The sequence below is a fragment of the Arvicola amphibius genome, chromosome 7, assembly GCF_903992535.2.
Source record: "Arvicola amphibius chromosome 7, mArvAmp1.2, whole genome shotgun sequence".
NCBI classification, from domain to species: Eukaryota; Metazoa; Chordata; class Mammalia; order Rodentia; family Cricetidae; genus Arvicola; species Arvicola amphibius.
Window position 1 is genome coordinate 26,044,120 of NC_052053.1, and position 27,948 is coordinate 26,072,067.

Consider the following 27,948-nt stretch of genomic DNA (forward strand, 5'->3'; position numbering starts at 1 on the left):
AAAGAAAAAAAAGGGGGGTCTGTAGAGGCCTTTGCAAGCCAGACAGAAGTCCTGGGCTGGACACAAAGGGCCATGAAGAGCTCTGCTTGGTGCCTTTTGCATTCTAACTGAGCTTGTCCCTCTGAGCCTCTACACTCCCTGCTGAGATTGTCCTCTGCTCTATACTATACAGATTCTAGATCTGCTATTAAATCTTCGAGCAAAAAAGCTCATCAAATAGAGCATTTAATTAAAACCCAAGATCTGTTTGTCTGTGTTATAATTCAATGTGTCAAAATTAATGCCTCTGTTTTTAATAAATAGAATTACCAATTCACAAACAGTTTATCACACTGCTCACAATCACAGAATCGAATTTTAATTATATAGTTTTATTTATGGCAATGAAGCGATTGTGTTTTGTGCTATTTGCCAACAATACAAGTTTGAGTTTGAAAAGCAAAGCTTTATTGAATAATCCATTCCTTGGTGGAATCCCCTTTGTCTCATTTGGCTCACCTAGGATAAGGTAAGGACCTTGGGAGCAGACTAAGATCAGGAACAATTCTAGTGTGGCTTTAGGAGATAAGAAAGTCCTCAGCCAAGGCACTTATTTGCAAGATTAAAGGGTTTGAAGTAAAGCCTGAAATTAGTAACTTTTCATCTCCTTTACCCAGACAGCCGGTGTTTTGTAATAAAATAAAGACCCTGCACTTTCTAACCTTCATGCCAGACAGACTGTGAAACTGAACGCTCCTCAATTTTAAATTATTCATACATTCTTAATTGTGATGTTATCCTTATAAATGATAGTAATAGTACCGTTTAAATCCTAAAAACCAGCAGGTACCTGCCAGTGAAATGGGTTCATTTAAAACATATCCATTGAATCCTTTATATGAGAGGCTATTCAAAAACGTTAGACTAGGAGAAATCTAGTAAGACGTTTGATTTTACAGTTAGGAATTAGGTAGCTAGTCATGATTAGCAAAAGGAAAGTAAAATGCCAGTCCTTAATTTAAGGAGAATTTACGGACCATTGGAAAAAAAATCACCTGGGGCTTGTAGAACACTCAGAAAATTCTGCTAACTCGCCTTAAAAGACTCGAAGCAAAAAAACTGTTTTCAAATTATTTAGCAGAATGAAGCAAAAGCGACGCATGAGACCATGAATAAATGGATTGTTCACATTAAGAAGTGTGCACATTTACTACCATGAGCTGTACTTGTGTGTAAATGTGAGTTTCAAAATGAGTTTTTGAAAAAGATCCGCCCAGGACCCAGTAGTTCTTGATTATTAAGAACTGAGTTAGAGCATGTGCAAACTAAGATCTTTATATTACATACCATGCTAGTCTTTTTATTTTCTCCAACATTTAAAAAAAAAATAATGTTACTTGAATTCATTTTCAGACTCGTTTTAGTGATACCAACACTTGTCATGGTGTTGGGAGAAGAAATGTCTCTCTGAAACGTGGCCATATTCTTTTGAAATATACTTGTTAAAAAAAACAGTAACTTTTGGAGGTTGTGTCATTTTTAGATGGACATTTTTACATACATCAATTTCTGTAACCTTTTGAGCAATTTTTTTTCAGTTTGCAATTTCACATTAAAAGTCCTTAATGAAAAAAAAAAAGAAGTTAGTTGCTAAGTATTTTATTCAGCTATCCGTTGCTACAAGACGGAAGTTAATAACAGATGTCTATGTATCTAACTTTGGTCTGACAACAAAATTCTTCCAGGACTCTCAAGACAGTGTTGGCAGTATTGTCTGATACATAGTTCCAGTCTGCCTGCATTCCTGCCTTTTGAGTACAGGCGTGAGTGAGCTGTCTTTCAAAACACATTGGTCCTGAATTCTTTCTTCTAGCCGCCAAATAAGATATTTGAATGACTATTGAGTATTAAGCAGATTGATATGGCATTTTGATTCTACTTCCTACAAGAAACCCTTCAAAATGGTAACCATTGTTGCTAGATTGTTTATGTGATTGCATATGTTGACATTACGAGTTCATTGTGTTTTCTACATGCATGCATGTTGCTAGGAAACATTTGTTTTCCTTTAGGATAACAAATACAATGGTCAGATACGGAGTCTAATATGATGATAATGTTAACATGGGTCTCAGTCTTAAGACATGCGCTAGTTGCTCACTTCAGTGACAAAAACATCTGAGAAGAGAAACCTAAAAGGAGACAACATTTATTTGGTTTGTGGGTTCAGTGGTCCCAGTCCACAGTGATGTGGTTCAATCACTTTCAGTTTATTGGAGGCCAAACATCGTGGCAAGAAGAATGTAACAATGCAACAGAGCAAGGTCCAGGATCTTATGGTGACAAAGTAGAGAAGAAGGAGTAGGAGAGAGCAGGGTAGGGGGGAGGTAAAGGTAAAGAAAGAACTGCTGTAGTTCCCATATTGTCTTAAGGGAATTCTCCAAATGACCTATTCCTCTACCCTAGGCAGATCTCGTAACTGTATAGGTAGAAGAGTAGAGTTCTAAGACACTCACCACACACTGCCTTCATCTAACCTCTTGTCCCTTCCAAAATATGCTCTTGGTGAATTTGAAGAACTTAACTTTGTTTTTAAATCACAGAGCATTTGCTGTCACCTGTTGCATGTTTAGATGTAATGATCCTCTACAGTGCAGTTAATCGTGTCTTGTGGTACTGTAGTTACCACGAGGTGTTGGATGCTTCATTGGTAGCATGATTCCCAGATTCATCCAAGTTTTGTGTGACAAATGTATTGCTAAGTAGCATTCCATCATATGGATGCACTGTGCTTTCTTTAACAATTTACTTCCTCAAAATGTCTAGGTGTTTAATTTTTACTCTTGTAAGTAAATTGTGGTGAATTCCTATATATAGATTTTTATGTAGATATAATTAAAAATGGAGAGCACTACCTAGGATTTCTATTATTAATAGTAATATCTGGAGCTACCTCTACCCATTAGAACCATACTTGAGAGAAGGGAGTCCGAGCAAGAATGGTGGTATAGACTTATAAGAAAGTATATTCTTGAGGACCATTTAAACTGATTAGCATCTGGGATGCTTTATGTAAATGTTACTTTTAAGTCACCCTCATGACATACATTTATACACGTACATGGTCCCTGATTAATGATGAATCATCATGAATTTCTATTTGTAGATGGTTTGAGAATATACTAAAAACAACAATTCTGACAATTGCTTTCAGTAGTGCATTCCATAAGCCATATGAGACAGTCAACATTTTACTATAAGATTTGTTTGGGTTGAGGCAGTTTTGTCTAGTTGTGAACTAATGTTAGAATATTGAACATGCTAAAGGTAGATGAGGTTTTTTTTTAACATTTCACAAGTTACTTGTCTCAAATTATTTCCTGATATTTTCAACTCGATGAGTCCATCATGATAAACCCACTGATATTGATGAACACCTTTAAAATATACATACAATAACCCTGCTGAAGCCTGTACGTAATAAAACAGGCAAGAAAAAACCCCACCTCACAATGTTCATGTAATAAATAGATAGACTTATAAAATCTTATCTTCACCTCACATGATAATCTTACTAGTCAAGCTATATATGCATTACATTTTTGACACCTCAGATTTAACAACCATATTCAAAAGGTGGTAAAAACTAAGAGGAGGTCTCAAAGATGTGGTTTAAGCTTAATTCTGCTCAGTATTTGAAATGATGACTTTTCACTTCCTCTGTCAACAGTTAATCTCTTAGTGCATGAATGAAGTGAAGTTATTTACATGACATTTAAACCATATATTTCCCATGACTTATGGTATGCTTAACATAGAGAAATTCCCACAAGCTTTACAACAGCATACAACATCTAGACCAGCATCCCTCTCTAAGCTTATTTCTAGCTAATGCTACTTAGGTCACTGTTGTCAGAATTCATTCTGCCAATAGCTTTGGGGTACTTGTCTTAAGACATGGCTTCTTGTCAGCAGACATAATGTCTTAAAAGGAGAGAGAGAGAAGTCCTGCAAGATTTCTTGGGTTGTGAAGACCAATGAAGGAAGCTTGTAGCATCATGTAGCTAGTTCCCAGTTATTGGCGGAATGAATTTCCACAACAGATCACTTTCATAATTCAGTGCTGGTCTTCAGTCTTTTCCTCAAATACATCAAACTTCTATTCATTGGGTTGACTGTATTTTTTTTGTGTATGTCATCTTGGTCATCTTGATTTTTCTCTTGTGACTGTTCTCAAGATATTAGATTAATAATTGTAAATTCTTTTATACATTTCAACCTAAACCTTGTTTCAGGTTTGGTTTGCCTAACCTCTATTTCTTATACCTGACATTTGCTAACATAGCAAAATCTTTCCTTTCGTTCAAAACCAATATTAATAATTTTTTTCTCTTGTGTTTCCAATTGTTTCCATCAAATAATTGTAGGGTACAAAAGACAAAAATGTATTCCTCTGGACAAATATACAAACTTGGTAAATCTTTGCTGGACGAATGAAAGAATGACTATGAAAATAAATACACATTAAAAAGAGTAAAGTCTATGAAACATGTTTATACCATATATTTGACTCTAAATCTATCATGTATAATTTCCCACAAACAAAAGATGATAATTACAGTGTATCCTAATTGAATATTTGAGCATTGTAAAATGATTAGAGAGTGTCTGATATGTTGTGGTATATATAAGTGATTTTGTTACTTTGGTTCTATATGCTTCTCACTATGCAATCACACATTAGACCCATTTTAAGAATAATTTGATGTTTTGGTAACTATAAAATAAACCATATAAACAGTACAGCCAACAAGATGGACAATTATTATCACTGTGATATTTAAAAAAATAACACAAGTTACTTTTAACAAGTTACTGAAGTATGCGTGGGAGGAGATCAAAATTAAAGAGAGAATACAACGTATATGCAATGGAAATGGAAAGAAAGAATGTTATATTTTCCCTTTGATAAATAAAAGAACTGAAACATGACATTTTTCTTAAAATACTTGAGAATATCTTTACATGAAAAATAATTGAGTTCAATTATCCTCAAGAAACCTAATGGGCTGATAAGGAAGATGGTAGTCAGTTAGAGATTAACCTAACCATGGGGAACATGTTTAAGATACTGGTGCCCCACCAAGTACTGAGCTCCCCATAAAATGCAAGAATTTAATCAAGAGTTGAATGCATTTTTATTCTGTAACATATTTTTCCTAATGGGGAAGGAGGGCCAAGATTATGACTTCAAGTTTGTGATCTAAAAATACTCATTGAACTGGTGCGGTCACTATGCTTGGAAATACAATTGGTGAAACATTTACAGCAGAAGTGAGATTTGAGTCAAAAGCAGAACTCTTTGGATGTTTCTGTCAGGGAATATGCAGGAGAAAAGGCCTAGGAGAGGCGAAGGTGTGTATCACCATATATCCACTCACGTTGCACTGCTTTAAGCAGGCATATTTTATGGATCACAGAGCACTGAAATAGGAATGAAAGGGAGCTTGGTCACATTGATTTTTTAAATTCTTCACTTTAGCCTTAAAGTAGATTTAAAGGGAAGGGAAGGGTTTTTTTTTTTATTTACTTGCTCAAACTCCTTGTTCAATAAAGCAAGACTAATGACCTTAAGTTTACAAACAGCAAACAGCTATAAACAAATACATATAAATATATTTCATTTTAAATACTATGTAGATTTGCTTTTTTTCCGGGAAAATAGTGGGGCTCTTCCCTCACAGTGCAGCTGACAAAGAGCTGGTGGATTTTCTCCATAATTTGCTATTATCCTAAAACTCAAAAGCAAACCCAAATGCCATCAGTGGTTATAAGCTGCGATATGTTTGAAAATGGAAATTTGACCACTTCAAATAGCAAAATCTTCATTTCCATTAGAGTTTTATGAGCTGACTGTAGATCAGGATAAAACGTACACTATTCTGTAGCCTGCTACGATGCACCCAGCAAGATGATGAAAATAAAGACAATTATTTGTACTAGAAATAGCATATTTCATTAAGCATATCGTGCATGAGTATAACCATTCTAGCACACACTGCCTTTGTTGGATTTATACCCTCCAACCTATAGAACGGTCTTCTATTTTAGTAAAATGCTGTAATATGGATATTTCTTTAATTATGTATTTAAAATGTAGTATTTTACAAACCAATGGCATTCACAAAACTAAGCAGTTGATTGACTTGGCAGTCGTCTTCTGAGTGAAAGCATGAAGAGATTACTTATTTAAAAATGATAAAGTACTTACATTATTTTAGCATCAGAAAGTCAGGGTAAAGCTTAATAAGTTACTTCTGTAGGCCTGAATATTGGTAAAAGGGAAACTTTCAAATGTCTTTTATGGTTCATGTAAATAGTAAAATGTTTCACCAAAAATAAAATAAACTAGGAATAGTCTTAAAAAAAGTAAGAAGATATTGCAAATAACCTTACTTTTTAAAGCGTAATCAGTAAGCTGTAAGGTTATGACTCAGAATCTTCAATTTAGAAATGCTTCACACAAAATTTAGGATATTTTATTCTTCGTTTTGGAATGAAAGCAATATAAACTATTCTTGAGGAAAATAACAATAAGATAACAGTAAGTATTCCTGATCAGAACTGGCAGTATAACATAGATGAAAATTTCTGAGTTTTCTAAAACATTTATTTTGTCTATATATCAGGCATATACAGATGTTAAAGGAAAATCTCTCTCTCTCTCTCTCTCCTTCCCTCCCTCCCTCCCTTTCTCTCTAGGTTCAAGGTCTTTAAACATTTGTGTCATGATTGCAAAGGCAGCCTCATGATGATTTGTGCTGTCTAGGATTATCTAGATGTCAATCATTTTGATCTTCCAACGTGTTTTGTTATTATTATTTAGACATGCCCTATAATGGTGTGTTTCTAATGCGGAACAGCTATGTCTATTTGGGTTATACTCAGACATTCAAATTACTGTTTTTACTTGTCTGACTTAAGGCACGGTGGTTGATATTTTGAGATTTTGTTTTTCTTTTGTTTTCATAGCTTAGAATGGGCGCTGTACAGACAAAAGACAAAACATGAAACACAACACTGTAGTGTCAGGTCTGATGAAACGAAATAAGTATAATCCATTAGATTTGTTATTAGGTATTGCATAAATAGAAGGTCATATTCTTCTTGGAATAAAGCAAAGTGAGTCATTTATTGATTATTTGGGAAAATCTTATGGGTGCCAGACTGGTTATTGGAGCCTTCTAGACTCCTGGCTCCAAATATTACTGTCTGCTTTTAGGCATTCATTCATTCAATGGGCATCTATTTGGTGTCCTCAGACTTTGGTCCCTTTTCTAAGCCCTCAGTAAATAATGAGGAAAAGCATAGAACTTTTGCACCTCTCACTGTACTCTCATGTCAGTAAGAGACAGAGTCTTCAACGAACAAAAATACATTAAGTGCAACCATGGAAGAACAGACAAGAGAGTTTAAGAGCTTAGGGAACATCTACTAAATTCTCTTGAAAGAGGAAGGGAAATACTCAAGGGTGATAGGTGAAATTTTGAAAGGCGAGTGGTGTTTTCCCAGGAAGATAAGTGGAGGAGGACACTTAGCAGAAAACACTCCAGCATTAAGCGAGAGCAGGAAGTTGAGGACAGACTTAGTGAAAAAGAGGGAATATGTGTAATTGAGTTTATTTTTTTATAATCTAATGAGAACAATAGAAAATGAAACTTAAGAAGTTGATAAAGGTTCTGATGTCATGCCATGATATTATGGAAGGGACAGTCAAATATCTAACCTCATTCTATAAATGTTCACTGGCATCAGTGTTGAGACTGTTTCCAATCCTCAGTGAGTAAGCATGAAGAGACTGAAGATACACTTGTAGAATCTAACTAGTAATTTAATACTGCCTTGTTAACGCAATCTAGTTTAGCGCCTTACTCTTCCTTATAGCTATCTATCAATAAGAATGGTCAGCATTGCTTTAGAATGCTTATAAAAATGGTGTATCTTCTCTCAGTGTCTTTTGTAATGTACTGCGAGGGGAAAATATGTTTTTTGACAGAGTCAAAATTTGATGTTTACCCCTCAGTAAATGTAATTTTTCTGGTTTTCAACTATATAAACACATACATATACTATGGATACATTTTCAAAAGCTAAAACTGATATGAAGGCTGCTTGTTTGTCCCGGCCGCCCAGAACCAAAACAATCACACAGAAACTGTATAAATTAAATCACTGCTTGGCCCATTAGCTCTAGCTTTTTATTGGCTAACTTTTACATATAAATTTAACCAATTTTTATTAATCTTTGTATCGCCATGTGGCTGTGGCTTACCAGCTAAAGTTCAGTCTGGCTCCTGTGGGGCTACGTGGCTTCTCTCTGACTCTGCCTTCTCTCTCTCTCAGCGTTCAGCTTAGTTGTCCCCACCTAACTCTGTTCCCCTACAGCTCAGCTATAGTCGCAAAGCAGTTCCTTTATCTATCAATGGTAATCACAACATTCAGAGGGAAACCCCACATTATAAAACCAACACTCACGTACCCTAAATCCTCATTTTTAGGTAAATTCATCAGTACATTTGAAAGTCATTTGTGCAAATCAATGCCCTTTTCCCTGTTTCGCTGCCCAGAGTTTGAATACCTCTTCATTTTTGTTCCACAAAAGTGTGGATAGTCATATGATTTCTTTGTTTAAGTCCTTACTTTTACCCTCATGCCAAAAACTAGGATTAAGATTTCTAGAATCTACTCTATATCTGATTGACACACATGAGAATATTCCCCAGTTGGCATCATAGCACAAAGTTGGGGAGGTGAAAGCACATTTTATGTTAGCACAGACTCAAAAATCCTTGGAGAACTGAAATGCACATATGTTATCTTTGAACTGCTGCCAAATCATAAGGAAATGTAAAGAAATATGAAAACGAACATATAGAATGAGATGTTACCATTAATATCGTACGTTGCTAGGTGTCAGTCATTCCTGTTCTTTGATCTCATTTTGATTGTGTTAATTACTATTCGACGATTCCAAATGCATCTTCCTAGGTCAATAACAACTGTTTGCTAGATCTCTTTAGAGTGAGACATCTTACACAGCAGTTCCTTAAAGCACTTCACTGCTTAGTAAAAAACAAGGACTCGATGAATATTCAGTGTGGCATTGCTGTGTTTTCTCTTCTATTGTTTTTAACTCTTGCCTTCCAGGAATGACCCATTGTTTTAGTGAAAGAAATGCAGCAGTGTAGGCATTTATATGTAATTTGCAGGCATTGTATTGAATTACTTTTTTCATTAACTTTTTTGCATACAAGCAGGAATTCGTGTTTCAATTGATGTGCCCATCTTTTGTTAATCCATCCTTCTCGTGGTTTTCACAACATGTACAGGGTACATTACACAAATCCCTTCTACTTATTCTGGTGTCTTTTCTTCCTGTGCAGTCTCCTGTCGGAGCACATGACTAGTTGGCCAGTAGATGTATTATTTCCTGGAGGAGACCATGCAAAGCCATGTAGGAATGGTCTCTAGTCTCTGTCTATTCAAGGAATCATGAAGATGAAGACAGAAATGGTGACACAGCCACCTAGGGCAGTGACTGGATCCATGCTTTGTAAGAAGTAAAATTAAATTACAAGTTCTAATCCACTGTGAATCAAGGTTATGTTTTACCAAGTCTGTCTTGATTGATGTGGCACTATTTTATTTTTCATGAAGATTAACACTGGCATTCTCTCCTGAACAGAAATCACACAGCATTACTCATTTTCATGAACTATCATTATGCTAGTACTAGAAAGATGACAGTTTGTGAGATAGTATTTATTGCTGCTGGAATTAAATTGTTTTTATTCAGTATTCTTATGGTTGTTTCGTAATGTTTAAGTAAGAAGATAAACCAACCTCAATATTTTATGTTTGATATATATATATATTAAATTTATGAATATGAATAATCACATTCCATTTTCATGTAGCGATTATTGTTAGCTATGAATGCAGACAAACATATTCATCTGAACTCATTCAGACATCATCAAGAAAAGATCTAAGTTGATGATCACTGTGTTGTTTTTTAATAATAACGGAGGACACATTGCATGTAAGCTTCATCAGGCTAATTTGTGGGTGGTAGATTGGCCTAGGAAAGAAACCCTATGTCTAGGACTGATGTAACCATGACAAATATTGATTGGAGCAAACTTGTATTGAGTAGCTAAGACTAGATTATGGTGCAGTAGCAAATAACTTCAAATAAGAGACTTAAAAAGTTCAGTACTCATGAGGTTTGGGTGTTATTCTGTGCCAATCATATATTTGGGAGGAGGAGGATCCATATTAAAGGGAGCACCTTGTGGTAGGAGTACAGAACTATTATAACTGTTCTGAGGGTCACTCATAGCCTTCTTTCCATTCCATTGGACAGAGCAATGTATGTCATCAAATGGAATGACAGTGGGGAAGGATAGGTCATTCTCTCACATGAAAGGGCAACAAACATTTTGAATCATGATACAATCTCACTGAAGGTTAAGCAGGAGCTTGTGAGGCAAGGGGCAGGATCAGAAAGTTAAGCCCTTTGACATTTCCAAGAAGATATGCTCATTGTCAGCAATGTTTGAGGCAAACTGAGCAGAGGGGGAACGGTGATGAATATAAATAACAGGAGAGTCTGAGAGGCCACTCTTTACTCGAAGTTGAAGTAAGATGCTCAAGAGAAGACGAGGAAAAATAAGGCACCAGGTAAATGTCGGTAGGATTTAGACCTGAAAGTTTTGAGGAGATTTCCAGTTTAAATGTGGGAGTGAAAGAAGAATAAAAACCCAGGGAACTTTTTTGTTGGAGGTGTTGGAGTTGAAGTTTCTGTTTGTTTGTTTTAGAAAAGTTCTGTAGTTAGCTTTCTCAAACTCAGTATATACCTAAAATTAGCCTTGACATTTTGATCCCTGTGCCTCCACATTGAGAGTGTTACATAGGCATAAATACACCCCTGCACCATACTCCCCACCAACTGTTTATAATAAAACATATTAAAATAGAAAAAATAAATCCTCCTATGCCCATCATCCATAAACAACAGGTATAAAGACAGATTTTCTCTTATCCATAGACTTCTATTTCATCAATTGCTCTATTTTTAGAAGTCCACATATTAAGTAATTTAAGTATTAGCTATCTCTTTAGAAATAGCACTAGGTTCTCATAATTAAATATATTAAATATATATCAAATATTAAATATATTAACATATTGAGATTAAGTGTACTAAATAATATAATTAAAATATAAAATACCAATATTTTATATATAAGAATATGTTTCAAATTGTCCACTATTAAATCAATTTATTATTTTAACTTACAGAACCCTATGAGAGTCACCCCTTCTACATTAGCATGTCTTTCAATATTTCCATGGTTCTGGTTTCCTTTTCTTTCTTTTATTTGTTAATTTAATCTATCTATCTATCTATCTATCTATCTATCTATCTATCTATCTATCATCTATCTATCTATCTATCTATCTTTCTATCTATCTATCTATCTATCTATCTATCATCTATCTATCTATCTTCTATTTATTTTGTGCATGGGGGGGTTGACATAGGGTTTCTTTGTGTAAGTAACAGCTTTGGCTGTCCTAGAATTCAGTTTGTAGACCAGGCAGGTCTTGAACTCGAGAAATCCTCCTGCCTCTGCCTCCTGAGTTTTGGGAATAAAGCCATAGGTCACCACACCTGGCTGTTCTGACTTTCTTTATACATTCACTTCTAAGATGTCCTAATACTTTGGCTCTTACAACCTTAAGTATTGTAATCTTAAATCTTAAGTATTAAGTATATTGCTTTTAGTCTTTTGTTTTTCAAATCAAAATCTTAGTTATGTTCATTAATTTAAACAATTCCTATGATTCCTGAGAATCTTCAAAATACAGGCACTCCAATCTTATTTTTTTTCCTTTTTCCTTTGTTGTTGCCATGATTGTGGAATAAATAATTTAGTTTAGGGAATAAATTGCATCTGTAGTAGTAGGTGGTCATTGTAGTAGAGGCTTCAGGTAAAAGTCTCTAATAAAGGTACTTATCCCTCTTGAGCTACCTTTCTCTATCCAGCTTCAGTGGTATTAGAGCATCATAATATTTCCTGTTTTGTAACTTTTCCTTCCCAGTACTTGTGACTGGTTTTCTCAGTTTTACCTCAAAATCTGGTCAATCCTCATGACCATTTTTCTCTTTCATTGCCTGTGCCTGTATAAGCAGAATAGGTGTATTATTTCAACCACAGGACTACAATGCACATTAAATTTATCTCTAATGCTAACTTACCATCCATATGGGCATGGCTTTGAAGCTCTGTACCCAAGCATTCTAGAGACACACAATGGTAGACTTTGTAGCTGTGGGTGTGTAGAGATTAACATTGGTATGGAAATGCATATTTGAAGATGGTTGATAGAATATTTGATTTGTGTGTTTTTGTAGACTTAGACAGTGAGACATATGTAAGTCCTTCATCATGAAATGCTGGAGGTCTGGTCAGTCCTTGACTGAAGACCTCAAAACTTAAAGAAGTCATGGGTGTAAATCCTAAAGCCTAAAGTCTAGACAGCTTGTAGATTTTAAACCTGGGGTCTGAAGAGCAAAACTGTATCATGGCTCCATGTTGAGATGCAGACTGGATTTTACTCGGAGATTTTTTTTTAGTCAACTGCTGATGAGACAATCCTTGCACAAGTTGCACCCATATCCTCTCCAGTCAAGATAGTTTTATGTTCAAGTCAGAATTGCCTGAAAAAAAAAAAACCCTTCACAATAACATTTTATTAATTGTCTAGGAGTAACATCTTATTAACTGTCGAGTTATCCTTCAGGTCAGTCAAATAATAGCCAAAATAATCAATATCAGGCTTTGTACATCAAAACCTGTCCAAAGAAAAACTTCCTTTCCTATTCTTCCCAAAGCAAACCTCTTTTCTTCTTTCCCCTTTCACTTACGTGGATCCACAATTCTCTTGTGCCATCTAAGCTTTAGATTCTCATTTATCACTTTCTTTCTTTTCAAATCGTTGCCATATCTTCTATAAATGCTCTTAATTTTACTTCCAAAATATATTACAGTTGCATTCAACACATTCTCGTCCCTAGGCTTCAGGTCACCATCTTTTCCTCCTTGAATTACTGTAGCCATTAACTAACAATTCTCTTGTTTACATCTGATTCTTTGAGGCTCTCTGCTGCAGCCTGAGAGATATTTTAAAATTCTGCATAATACACATATTTCCAAGCCTAAGACCTTCTAGGAACTCCAACAGAACTAAGCTTATTTCTGCCTTTTGACCTTTTCAGTATCTTTTTCTTTAGCTTGAAATGTTCTTCCTGCAGATTTTATCACGGCTGGCTCCTTTGTGTCATTCAGATCTTTGCATAAATATCACATCCTCAGAGATATCTCCTTAAATCCTTTGTCTAAATTTGCATTCACTATCACATTGCACTCTTAATTTTCTGCCAAATACTTATAATTACCTGAGACTCTTCCTGCATATCTCGTTGCTGTTTTTCTTTCTTGCACATACTTCTAACAATATCATTTTTGTTCCTCTCCCATATGTATATATGTGTGTGAAATTATATGTATAAACATACATACATATATAGCTTTTAGTTATGTAGTTGGTACTTTACACATATATATTTAATTAAGAAAGATATCAAGCCTTAGAACAAACACATACATAAATAATTATCTAGAAATCAATTCATCTAACTTTCTTTAACAATGAATATTATAAAACTGCATTCATAACCTAAAAACTAGCCCTGCGGAATGAGAATCATTAAGTCCTGCTGACACAAGTGTTCTGAACTATTAGAAATCTAGAAAAAAAGTCTCAATACAAGGAGTCTATCTGTAAGAAGACTGGCAGGAAAAGGAAAGAAAGAAAGAAAGAAAGAAAGAAAGAAAGAAAGAAAGAAAGAGAAAGGAAGGAAGGAAGGAAGAAAGAAAGAAAGAAAGAAAGAAAGAAAGAAAGAAAGAAAGAAAGAAAGAAAGGTTTTTAGCAGCATGGTGAAGAAGCAGGGAAGAGGGAACACCTAGCTGGCTAATGTGGTCCAGATATTCAATAAATATATTTGATATCAGGTACCCAAATCCCACCAGACTCTTAAAATTTGCATTTTATCCACAAAAATTACTCAGCTAAATATTTAAGAATTGGTTATAAGTTTGGTTTGTTATACATTATTTTGGGTGTTTATATATTCTGCTTGCTGCCTACCTGTGAATTGCTGTACCAAGAAAGAAAGAATTTGCTTTAAGCAACAGGAAGTCTTCATTCCATGCCAGACATGACTTATCATGATGCAGTTGAGCTCCTCATGACTCGGTCTTGACACCCTTACTTAGCCAAATGTCCACTTAAAGCAGAAAGGCCAACAGAAAGTTCTGGAAAGCCTGATCAAATATAACAACTCCCCAACATTCCTCCAAAAAATAACTGAGTCCTTCATCTCTAATAATAATAAACCAGTTCTCACAACAGCCAGATGGCTCTTCACTGTCGGGATCTCAGTAGCAATGCCCAGGAAGGAGTAAACAAAGGGTTATTACCTGTTGGGAGCTGAGTCCTGAGTTTGAGAACAGAGAAAGTTTCTACTTCAAAATGCCTGTGGTTTGAATTCCTTGTAGACATTTTGTTGCCTTTGACTGCTAGGCACTATGGGACATTGCTGGCCTACTTCTCTGGTGTCTTCTCATGAGATGGTTACTTAATTGGTTCCTGTACATTCTTTCCGAGTTTTCTTTGTACTGTACAGCCTTGTGTTTTGTGCAATACCCAAAACTCACAGCAATTTCTAAGTGGTAACCCTGCAAAATAGTCATACTAGTAGGTCTGTACTGTATCTTCTGGAAAAGTGTTTGGATAAGTGAGTTTCCTGACATATACCAAGAAGCATATACATTGGTCTTTACTCAAGCTTGGAATATATAGCAAACAAATGAGGGAAATTTATCATCCCTGTTGCATTAGTACACACCTAATATGAAGAAATTCATAGGCAAAATTTTCTCTTTGCCATGACTACAAACTTCCTTCCAATGACATCAACATTATACTTTATTTTATTTTTATAAAAGAAAACAATTATTTTCATATTAAAAACCAATCTCAGTTCCCACTCCCCCCTTTTCCCATACCCTCCATCTTCCCCCACCCCCACCCCCATCCACTCCTCAGAGAGGGTAAAGCACATTGATTTGAGGAAAGTTTAAGGCCCTCTGTATTATATCAAGAATGAGCAAGGTATCCAATCAAAGAGAATGGGTTTTACAAAGCCAGTTCAAGCAGTAGGATTAATTCTGGTGCTGCTGCCAGTGGCTCTGCAGTCTGCCCCAGCCATACAACTATCACCCACATTCAGAAGGTCTAGTTGGGTCCTAGGCTTATTCCTTCCATGTCCAGCTGGAATTTGTGAACTTCCTTTAGCTCAGGTAAACTGTTTCAGTGGGTGTCTCCATCATGGTCTTGACCTTTGCTCATGAGGAGAAGGGGAGAGAAAAGAACTTGAAGGAATGTGCTAGTTGAGATGGAGGAAGGACAGAAATGGGAAGCAAGGAAAGAGATATTTTGGTTGAGGGAGCCATTATAGGGCTCATAAGAAATCTGGCACTAGAGAAATTCTCAGGAATCCACAAGGATGGCCCCAGCTAAGACCCTAAGCAATAGAGGAGAGGGTGCCCAAACTGTCCTTGCACTGTGGTCAGGTTGATGACTATCTTAAATGTCACCATAGAACTTTCATCTAGCAACAGAGGCAGAGACCCACAGCCGAGCACTGGACTCGGTTCCAAAACTCCAGTTGAGGGATGGGACGAGTGAGAATATGATCAAAGAGAACATTATACTTTTAATTGAGTTTATAGTGATTGAATTCTGATGGTCCAATAAAGCAGTGATATCTTAGTCAAATTAAGGAAAGAAGAAGGAAGATTATTTTTTTTTCCTACCACTGCCCTGAAGCCAGCCTTACTAGTAAGCATGTAGTCTTCTCAACACATTCAACGTAATGATTTTTAGTAATCCTTTATAAAAATTCAACAGCATAATGTCAGCACTGACCAAACTTACAAACCACTGGCATTTTGCATTGTCCTCACTGGAAGCTTGAAGTGAATGAAGCTTTGAAGTCTCGATCTGTAATCCATATGGTTGTCAGAGGCTGAAAACTGTGATGAAGTGATAGCTGTGGGGCTGAGAAAGGTCAGTAATATAGCACTTGCCCCAATACGTGGCAAACTAAGTTCAATACTTAAAAGTTAAAGGAAACAAAGTTAAAGAAAGCCCTTTATATTTGATGAAGACATGTTACTGCTTCTGCATGCTTCAGTGGGTTTGAAAATTCCAAAGCAACAAAAGTTTATAAACTATATAGTATTTCAAATTCTCACCATTTCCATGATAAGCACAGCATGCAATGGTTTGAGTGTGCAACGTTCCCTTCCAGTTCCTGTCCTTGCACAGTTGGGGGGGGGGCCTCAGCTCTGTTGGAGACTCTTTAAAATGGGAACGAGGAGGAAGAGTCAGGCCCCTGGGGTACATCTTGTGGTATGACATTGCTCATTTCATCCCATAATGCATTTGGCTTTCTGGTTTGTTGGTGATATGCAGAGGGTTCTACCACATGCTTCTTCTACTATAAAGCTGGGTTCAGGGCAGCTTCTTACCATGATGTTCTCTATAGTCTGAAAAGTGACCCCAAATCACTCTTCCCTCTCTTAAATTGTGTTTGTCAGAGTCTTGCTCACAGTGGTAGAAAAATAACAAAAATGATCTCTGTTCTTGGTTTAGAAGTTAGTGCAAAAGTTAAGTGATTGGAGGAGTCACCCCAGTCCCTGGCATCCATATTAAGGCCCCTCCCCTGGGATATTTGGTTTGAAGTGTCACCCCAGCCCCAGCCCCAGCCCCTGGGAGTTGCCTTGATCACAACCACCACTAGGAAGACCACCAAGTGCTGACCCATCCCAGGGAGGGTCAGGACTACTCCCATAGGTTATTTAGGCTCACACATAGTCTCAGATTTTGTGTGTCCCCACCCCGTCTCTCCCTTCTCCTCTTCATGCTCTCCTTATCATCAGGGACCACTGCATTTATTAAATGTGGGCATCTTTGATTTGGTCTAATCTGGTTTAATTGGAATTTAACCGTCGGTGGAGAGGTTCCTCTTAAGTTTATACCCAACAGATGGAGATTGCCGCTGAGAGGTCTGTTTTTCTCACAGGCTCAGTGCCTCATTCTGGAAAACAACCTTCCCCTGCGCTCTCTCCCAGGCAAGATCTGCTTTGACTTGGTGAGTTCCCTTTGAAAGTACATGACTGGTAGGGACCCTGAGGCGACCCATTCACTTTTCTGGTTTTCTGTTGAAGTCACAGCTGCATCAGAAGCCTGAGGTACTTGGCAAAAGGCGAGCTTTCACTGAGATCAAATCTGGGTATTTAGAGATGTCCTGCTCATTTCTCATTCACCCCTGTTTTGACTCAAGAGTTCTGTTGTGAGACCCTCACCCCTTATTCTCAAAGGGACGAGAAGGAATTTTTTAGCAAAATGTTTTAAAATCAGAAACCCAGACTAGCTTCATGTTCCCAGAAAGGTAGTGCTTTCCTTCCCCCTCCAACCCAGGAAACTCCAAAGCACAAGGACTCTGTCAACCTGGTGATAAAGACAACAGGGTAACCTTGCTCTGAAAACAAAGAGCAAATGACCTTGCACCCGTGCCAAAGTGGCTCTGAAAGGCTTGCTTGTAGTTTTACCTTTAAAAACTAACCCTACAGAGGAACTTTTAACCTCTCTTTCTACCTTGCTGTTACAGAGTTGTGGAGATGGAAGTTCCTGGCTAGTCTGTACTTGCAATAAAGAGTAACCTTGCTTTTGCAGTCTGGACTTCTCTGGTTCCTGGTGGTTTCTCTGAGGGTCATTAACTGGGCACAACACTGTCTGGTGGACACACTGCAAAAGGCTTGAGTTCCAATAGGCATGTACTTCCAAATGGATCCTTGCAATTCAAAGCCGATTACTCAAATGTCCTTGGGCAGCCTTTTACAAAAATCCTTTTAAATTGGGACTATCTAACATCTAAAGAAAACGAGGCTCCAAAAGCCCATGGTTTCTGCTCCCTAGCTTCCCCCCCACCACTCTATAGTTATTTGCTGTTCCTCTCACTCTGGGATCCTCCCTCCCCCCCCATCTGTTTGCTGTGCTTCCCTGGCTTCGGCTGCCTGTGCAGGCATCACTCCGAGCCCCTTCCCCTCCCTCCTCTTTTCTTCTCTAACCTGTTTTGCTGGTTAGTCTCATTCTGGATGCCTTCTCCCTCCCCCTCTAGCTGTTTGCTGTTTGTCTCACTCTGCTAAACTACACCAGGATTTTAATTTGGTCAGCTGACACAGTTTTTTTTAAAAGTGTTTTGTCTGTCTATCAGAATGATTTGGCCACAGTATGTCTGTGTAAGTATGCTTGATTTATGATGTTTTGTGTGCATGTGTGCTCATCAAAGATCAGTAAAACTTATAACTCCAGACTATAACAACTTTGGAAAAATAAAAACACATGGGTAGCTGCCATTTTGACCTCAGTGCCATCTTGGGGCAAAAGTACCCATGTGTGCTAGCATTCTTTGACTTATTAATATATATATTCCTTTTAATCTTCTTACATTTACTAGCATTGGTAAACTGTAATTAATTGAATAAAATACACATCTAAATTTAGTTTATATGACCAGTTTAAATAACAGGTAATGATACCAAATTCACAATTCTTACAGATCTGAGGTTATGGCATTTAACAAAAGAGCCTCTAACACAGAGGCATGCCAGCTTCCGTAGCACCTTACAACTCCTCCAAAAAATGTGTGGTTACAGAAGGACCTTCTGCCTCTAGGCTTGACACCCACACAGCAAAAAGCAGCCTTCCACCTCTTCAGCTTCCTGGGTACTTCACCTGGGAAATCAATCTTCTCATCCTGCCAAGACAGGTAGACTAAATCTTCCCTTCATAGGAAAAATCTTTGGGCCTCTCCTACTCAATATTTAATGGCAAGCACTGCTTCTAAGACTGGTGTTCTCCTAGGACCAAGGGGAGATTCAGGATTGCCTGCATAGCAAAAAAGCTGTCTCATTTCTGCTCATTTATCTCCCCCAGATCTGTCTAATGGCATTTGATGACTTAAGGTACTGTTAACTTATTACTTCATCCATGGTATTTGATGAGTTAAGGTACTGGTAGCTCATTACTTTATTTGTTAAGTTTCCTGCTAAAATACAGACAGGTGTGCCTCTTTCACAGGCTTCATAGTTCAGGATTTATTTTCAGATTTTAGGTGCATCTTAAAAATCCAGAGTTCCCAATTCCCTTTAATTGTCTTTAAAAATATTCATGGCTTTAAACCAAAAGCAATAGCCTTTTGCCATGACACCAAAATGTAAATCTGTTACAGATACCTACAGGTTCCTGGAAAAATTCTGCTACTGGATCAAAAATCAGGTCTGGAAAAAGAAAAACAAAAAAACCTAACACTCTCCAGAGCCTATTTTAATCCCAGCCACTTTCAAGCATATTTTACAGGCCACTCCTGCTGCCTGGGCCAAGACCAACTCACAAAGCACTGCACAGATAATGCCAAACACGTGCAACAGCTCCTGGGACTTCACCATTGGTACCAACTCTCCTGGATCAATGATACCTACCAACTAAAATCTGGTTTTATCTGCTATTGTGTTCCAATTATATACCCGAGCCTCACCTATATAACCACGGCACCCCTTTTTCCCATTCTTGGTGGCAGTTAATGACTTCCCATGGCTAAACCCACTTTATAGAGCCAATAATAACAATATTTTTTTCTCCTAGCCACCTGCCTTCTTATCTCCCTCAAAAAAGCAGCTGCCTGAGAACTCCAGGATGATAGCAAACCAGATGCCACTCCAGCCACACCTCTCGTTAGCGTGAACCCACCAATTCCCAGCTCTCACCTCTCCCACATTGCCCCATGCCCACAAGAAATATCCAGACTTGAGCCAATGCCCCTATATCCAAAAAGTCTGGGATGTTTGATTGGAAGTGAGACCCCAGCCCTCTAACACCCCTATATCCAAGGAGTCTGGGATGATTGAAAGCATCACCCCTGTCCCTGGCATCCATCTTAAGCCTCCTCCCCTGAGATATTTGTTTCAAAGCATTACCCCAGCTCCTCCCCTTGGGAATTACCTTGGTCTGGACTCTACCTCCAGGAAGCCTGCCAAGTGCCGACTTCTCCCCAGGGAGGGTCAGGACCACTCCCACAGGCTATTTATGCTCACGATGGGAAAAGGAACACATAGTCTCGGGTTTTGCATCCCCCTTATGTCTCTCCCTTCCCCTTACCATGCTCTCCCTGGCCACCCGAGAATGCTGCATTTATTAAACGTGGGCATTTTTGATTTGGTCTAATCTGGTCTGATTGGAATTATTTGCATTGGTGGAGAGGCTCATTTTAAGATTATTACTAACATTAAAAGTCAAGAATGTAAGACACAAAATATCTTAAAAATGATTTAGAGAACAAAATAAAAGAGGGACTATGGTGAAGAAAAAAAGTATATATAAGTAAAAAGTAAGACAGAAAGAATGAAGAAATAACTGAAGCAGGATATCTTTAAGTATACATATTAATTGTAATTGCATTTTTCAGAATAATCAACATATCAAAAATATGAATAGAAATTATATTAGAACAGGGAAAACAGGTTTTCACTTGTACCCACCCCTACCACTTATCTGCCTCTTGAAACCAGTGACAACTAATGAGTCAAATGGCTATTTAATTTATCTGGACTTGAGTTTCATCACATAAAGATGAGGGCAAAGCATCAGACAACAAATTTTAACTTGGCTTTTAGTTTTATATAGGCAATCTCATTCTGCATGCAAAGAGAATAGATTCTATCCTTTTTGAAATCCCCAGAAAGAAACAAAATTAGATTTTGGGGTTCACTACCAAATATCTTTTTTTCTATTTGGTGATAACAATTGAAAAAAATGCCAAAAAACAAACGAACCACACACAGACATACACACACACACAGAAGGGGGTAGGAAGACAGACAGAGAGAGGGAGAGAGAGAGAGAGAGAGAGAGAGAGAGAGAGAGAGAGAGAGAGAAACACAAGTTCTCTTGCTCTCTCCATGCCCTACTCTGCTCACAGAGGTCCTTGGCTGTAGTTTCAATGTGCTGCTGCCATCAAAGTCCGGTTTGTTTTCAGGCTGTCTGGCAAGTGTTTTCCAGCCCTCAGCGGTATCTCCTCTCACAGAAATTGTCTTGAGTTTTCCTCACTTAGTCACCCATGCTTTGGCGACAAACCCTCCTACAGAATAGATTTCAACTTTGATTCTTTTGTATCTAGAAGTTAGCTTTTTTTTAATTCTTTCTTTCTTTTTTTTCTTCTTTCTTTAAGATTCTGTTATGGTTCCATCATGAGACACGTCCCCTCCTCTTCTCCCCCTCCCGATCCCCAAACAAGTTGCCACCCAGAAGAGTCAAGAATTGTATTATTTGACTCTCTTCTCATCATCACCATTGTATTCTACAACGTTTTTCTTTATTTCAAAATATAACCCACACATTGTTCTTCTCTGCTCAAAGCGTGGCATTCTGAACTCTGAGCAATATTTCAAAAAGGATAAAATGAGGTAGTGGGCCACGCTGTGCTAGAATAAAATGCTTGTCTCTTCTGATCATGGCAGATAAACAAGACAGAGTCTGTTGAATATCTTATTATAAAAAATTTCTAAGTACACACTTTACATGTGGCTCAGTGAGTCAACAACTGAAGTATTGTAACTTCTTCACAGCACAAAGCAGGGTAAGGAAAAAACTTCAAGTACAATTCTCTTTTAATGTTTTCTTCATTAAGGAAATGTTGATACCTCACAACCAAGGAAAGGAAATCTTAACTTCTTTTCTATTTGATACTTATTGCCCCTTTCTTTTGTTTGACAACCATAGAAGAGTTAATCAGCTACAGTAGCACAAACAGGCTTCTCTTAGCCTTGATAATCATGCAAATATCCTTCTCAAAGCAACCGTGCATTTTAAATAACAATTTGCCCTTATAAGAATGTGGGGTGGCTGGGGGCAGGGAGAGAAAGAAAATTATTATAATAAAGTCAGTTTAGTGACCTAGTTCATTGGCTAGCTTCCTATGCAGGAGACACAAGACCTGTGAATATGCAGTAACTCACCTACCAGAGGAACTCCCCAAATGTTTGACTGACCTGTGCTAGATTAGCAATCAACTTCTCTAAGGCACAGATTTACCTTTCTACAGTGGGATAGTAAATCTCTGCTTTCCAAGATCCAGTCGTTTAAATATTGTTTGATTTTAGTATTTGTTTAAACTTACAAACACCTACTAACAGTTATTGCTATCACTAATGCTATCTATTCAAAATTAGACATACATTTATCATACACACACACACACACACACACACACACACACACACACACACACACGATAAAAAAAAGAGTGGGGTAGTTGTGGTGTTTCAGCCAAGTCCAAACTGCCAGGCAGCTATTTTGGCTGACAGCATTACTTAGAGAGAAATACATTATGTATATATTGATTATATTTATACAGCATACCTTTGTTTGTTACATAGTTTCTTATTTTTCCAATTTATATAAAAATGTAAAGAACACCTAGATTGGTAGTATTTTTCCCAGAAAAAAAAATGAACAGAAAAGGAAAATTCAGGATTTTCAGAGAAAAGTAAATCATATAGTTTTAAAAATATAAAGTTCTAATGTTGACTAGATTTACCTTTCTGGGTTTTCATTCATTTGCTCATCGAAGAAAAGAAGTGCATTGTTTTCTTGTTTTGTTTTTTGCCTTTTGGGTGGAAATGTTCTAAATAGAATGGAACAGCAGTTTCCCCCAACTGGGGTTCAAGAGTTTATTTCTTCTGACACAACAATAAATCAACTGACAAAATGGAATTTGTCGGCATCACACACTCAACATTTAGGCTGAATGGACAAGTTGGCTTTATTTTACGGATGGAAATTCTGGGCCATTTTGTTATATAGCAGTAGTGCTGAAAGGCTGCTGGAGAAGACATGGGTTATCCTAGTGGAACTCGTATCTGACTTGTATGGTTTGATCTCTTCTGTCCACCACATCAAACAGCAATGCATCCTGGGTGAGTAGAAAACAATGGTGATTTATTTAATCCTTCTAACACCGCTAATTTCCTTTGAGAGAACAGGGCAGTGGAAATGTTATGTCAGTTGGTGTAGTTTAGCATTATTTCCAATGCAAATTGGACTTTTGACTGTGAGAATCCGTGCTCAGTATCACATGTACTCCATTTCTATGTCATCACAGGTTTGGAAAACCCCATAACCAGATCTGTTTCTTCAAGAAACAAAAGCCAACTTTGTAGTTATAGACAAGACACACACGTTAAGCCAGCTCATATTTTCCTATAGCTTCTCTTTCTAGTTAAGTCTGCAAACTAATTTGGATTAAACTAAAACAGACTTTTGCTCCAAGCATTTTGAAAGTTTAAAGAGTTTGGCTAATTTTGGTTGTCTTTTCAAAATATTTCTTATATGGTTTCATGTCTGCATCCTGGAAGGGGACCAATATGTGCTTAAATCTTTCAAGGAGTTGCTCTTTTCTTCTGCCCAGGCTTCTGAAAAGCAGCAAATGTATGGAAGTCATAAGGCTTTCTGTCTGCTTTTATCTAATGAGATGCAGGACAAAGTTCATTGCCACCAGGAGTCAGAGTCACCAGGATAGAATGCACAGTATGCATTTAAAACATATTGTCATTCTTGTGATATTCTAAGTGTGGTGGTCTTTCAATCATTTAAATAAAAAGAAAGATATCTAGTAATCTTACAAATTCCCTACTCACTGTGACATTATTTCTTGGCACTTGAACCTGACAGACAGCTATTGTGATTTCTGGTTTAGAGCCCTTATTATCACTGGTACACAGGAATACACAGTGATGCTGTTTAAATGTAGAAATCTTCCCTACTAAAAAATCTTTGCCACTGATGCCACATACAAATACCGTATGGACTAGCTCTCCGAGCCAAAGCAGGAAAAATCGCCAAAGGGTAAAAATAGTTCTTGATATGATGATATGCTGCTAAAAGCCACATGGTGTTTGGGTGCAGCTTTTCACAGTCAAACAATCATAATTTCATGCCTAAAATGTGCATGTTATTTCAGGAAAATATAAAATCTGAACATTGCACATTTGCTACAGAATGACCAGTGAGTGTTGCTATAATGATTTGTTTTTCTTTTACAAATGAATATTTCTCTCTGAGCCTTTTCATGCCATATTGCCTGGGGCGGCAATGGAAGTAAGGACAAGATCAGGTTACAGAAGGAAGGCATATTGAGCATATTTGGTCTTAATTCCTCAAATTAGTTAACAAATAAAACAAACTTTTTTTCATTTTTCCACGCTTGAAATCTAGTATTATAGTCCTTGCCTTAGAAGAGCTGTGTTTTGTGTGGCCAGTTTTTTGATATAGAACTTACATTCTGTTGCTAATAGTCCTTAATTTTTCTATGTCACCTTCAGTAAATCTTTATATAAAAAGCTCCCCATTTCTTAAAACTAAGACAGATTTGAGGTCATAGACATTACAGGAGAGATAAAAGAACACAAGTGTTTGTTTCTCTAAAACATTCATCGTATTTTATTTGATCCATATAATGGTAAAGGGGGAGAAGGATAGTAAGGTATAATAAAAGGGATTTTGCAGGAGACACAAAACATAAATCAAAACTAATTAGGTTATGTTTTTGCTGTATTTGGTAACAAGAACCCGGCTTACTCAAAAGAAGTCCCAAACCCGTTAAACAATGGTAGCTGTGTTGTGGTATCTTAAAAACTAGAAAAAATATTAGTAGATCAAAAGAAAAGATCCATTTAAAAAGTCATAATAATCATGAGGAAAGGTGAAGTATTCATGTACCAAACCAGAATAAAGAGGAAATTATCTATTCATTGCTATAAAAGAGTCTGAGATCATTGTATAAAACGTGTCAATTTGAGCAGAGTAACTTAAGAGTTTTTTACAAAACTCATTGTAGGTATTGTCTTCTTAGCCACTCTGCAGAGAAGGTTGAAGGACAGTGGACTCGAAAGGCGCTGTAAACATCTCCAGAATGCAGGCCAGCGGAAAGCTGGAAGGCAGAGTAGAGTGAGTAGCTCAGACTGAGCCCACAAGCATTTGTCTAGCCTGATGATATGACCTCATGGATTTGTTTCAAAGTTTTGAATTAACAAATAATATCACCTGAGGAGGATACTCTACTTAGAATCATTGCAAACATTCTGTACCATGACCACCTACCTCACCTCATAAGCAAAGTAGCAACATATTGTGGAATTAGAAACGGCAGATGCTAAAACTGTACTGAACAGGAGAGGTTTGGAAACTGCTATCACAATGAGCTTGGTAAGGACTGGGAAAGGCCACAGTCTGAAACGTCAGAAAAGCACTCCAATTCATACTCACGGAAACTATCGGCTCTTGAAAGCACTTTTGGTACTCACAATTTTTTTTCCACATTTGTTTTTCATTTTTCTTACTTGCCATGTCCAGCATTTCATCCTTGCTACATTTCTGGAATGATCGCGGGCACTTTTATAGCAATGAATAGATAGAAAATGTACTAAATTCGAAGTAAGGCATTCACTTATCTTATGGGAGGAAAATGTGTATTTGTGAAACTTTGAGAATTATTGACTATAGAGTTCATGAGATTCTGATACAGAAAACACAATTTTATTCCCTTCATATGTGGGATATTGATCATTAACTTTTCTTGAAGGAGGAGAAACAGCCTTTAAAGGTTTTGGTTTTTTAACAAAATAGATAAACAACTTCTCCCAACTGCTTTTAGAAAAAAAAATTTGTATAGTAAGTGCACAAAAACCATGTTCTGAAACTGAGTAAAATTTTCTACAGTTCTTTGTGTATATACATTATAAGTATATGTACACACATGCAAGTGTGCATATACTTTAGTTGGCAAGAAGTTTGATATGAGAGATATTTTACAGGTAAAATTTGAAGTAAAAATACCTTCAATATCTCATGAACAATTATTGAAAGATTTCTCCGCATTTAAAGGACCATAAAACCATTTCACATTTTCTGAGTAAGAAAAAGTAAAGAAATAATTTTTATTTAAAGTAGATCTTATCTAAAGCAAGACTTTTTTTCCTTTTTAATGTATTGATTTTTCATTAACACAAGCATTATTTTATTTTTTTTTTGTTTTTATCGAGCTACATATTTTTCTTCACTTCCCTCTCTTCCTCTCCCCTTTCCTTTTACTTTCTCCCATGATCCCCATGCTCCCAATTTACTCAGGAGAGCTTGTCTTTTTCTACTTCCCATGCAGATTAGATTCATGTACATCTCTCTTAGGGTCCTCCTTGTTGTCTAGGTACTCTGGGATTATGAATTGCAGGCTGGTTTTCTTTGCTTAATGTCTAAAAGCCACTTATGAGTGAGTACACATGATATTTGGCTTTCTGTGTCTGCATTACCTCACTCAATATGATATTTTCTAGACCCATCCATTTGCCCACAAATTTCAGGATGTCATTTATTATTATTATTATTATTATTATTATTATTATTATTTGTATAGTACTCCACTGTGTAAATGTATCATATTTTCTTTATCCATTCTTCGGTCAAGGGGTATTTAGGTTGTTTCCACGTTCTGGCTATGACTAACAATGCTGCTATGAACATAGTTGAGCACTTGTCCTTGTGGTACAATTGAGCATCCTTTTGGTATATACCCCAAAGTGATATTGCTGGGTCTTGAGGTAGGTTGTTTCCTCATTTTCTGAGAAAACTCCATACTGACATCCAAAGTGACAGTTTGCACTCCCACCTTTACCCCACATCTTCTCTAGCATAAGTGGTCATCAGTGCAAAACATCATTTTCAATTCAGTTTCTGTAAATTACAGTTTATCTGAGAGTCTAGTGAGAGAATTTTTTTTATTTTGACTTATTTTATTCATTTATTTTTTTAAAACAGTCTTTTCTCATTTTACATATCCATCCCAGTTCCCTCTCCGTCCTCTCCTTCCACTCCCCTACCTTCTGTCTCTCTTCAATGGAAAGGCTGGGATGGGGGAAGGACAGAGAAGGAGAGCATGGAACGGGTTTTTTTTTTTTTTTTTTTTTTTTTTTTTTTTTTTTTTTTTTTTTTTTTTTTATGAGAGGGAAAAATACACTTACTATGCCAGAGGATTCGCCACTTTGGTTTTAGGAATAAAAAGTCTTATTGTCCTGTAGCTATCAAGCTGGGAATAGTGATGATGCCATCTTTTAGGCATTGAATTTAATCTCCAAAACACTATCCTGCAACTACCAATTCATTAAACTTTGTATTAAAAGTATGAGGATTAACTGTGGTTTCCAAGAGGCAGACAAAATGCAGAAGCTTATCTGTGAACTCTGAGGTCCTGTTCTAAATTTCTGTCACTTATTTAACTCATAGGCTGTGGTGGGCGCCTGTGGTCCTTACCACACCTGATACTGTCATTATTACTAGATTAGTATTTCTTACAGCATCCTCTAAGATATGGAATCATTTGACTTCTGGGTGAATGGTGCATAATTATGAATACACAACACGGGATCAGTCTCAAATCCATAACTATGCAGTTGCACTGAAGTCTGGATTTCATGTCAATGAGATAAAGGCAGTTTTAGTTATTCTTTGTATAATGAAATAGTAATTGTTACAAAAGCTCGGGAGGTGTGGGTAACTCAAACCAGAGCGATTAGCTAGTTAAATTGATGGAAGGGGAGGGAGCTCTTCCTGAAATCACATTTAATGGGCTTCTTTCCTTAAAAAAAAATACTTTACATTGAAAAA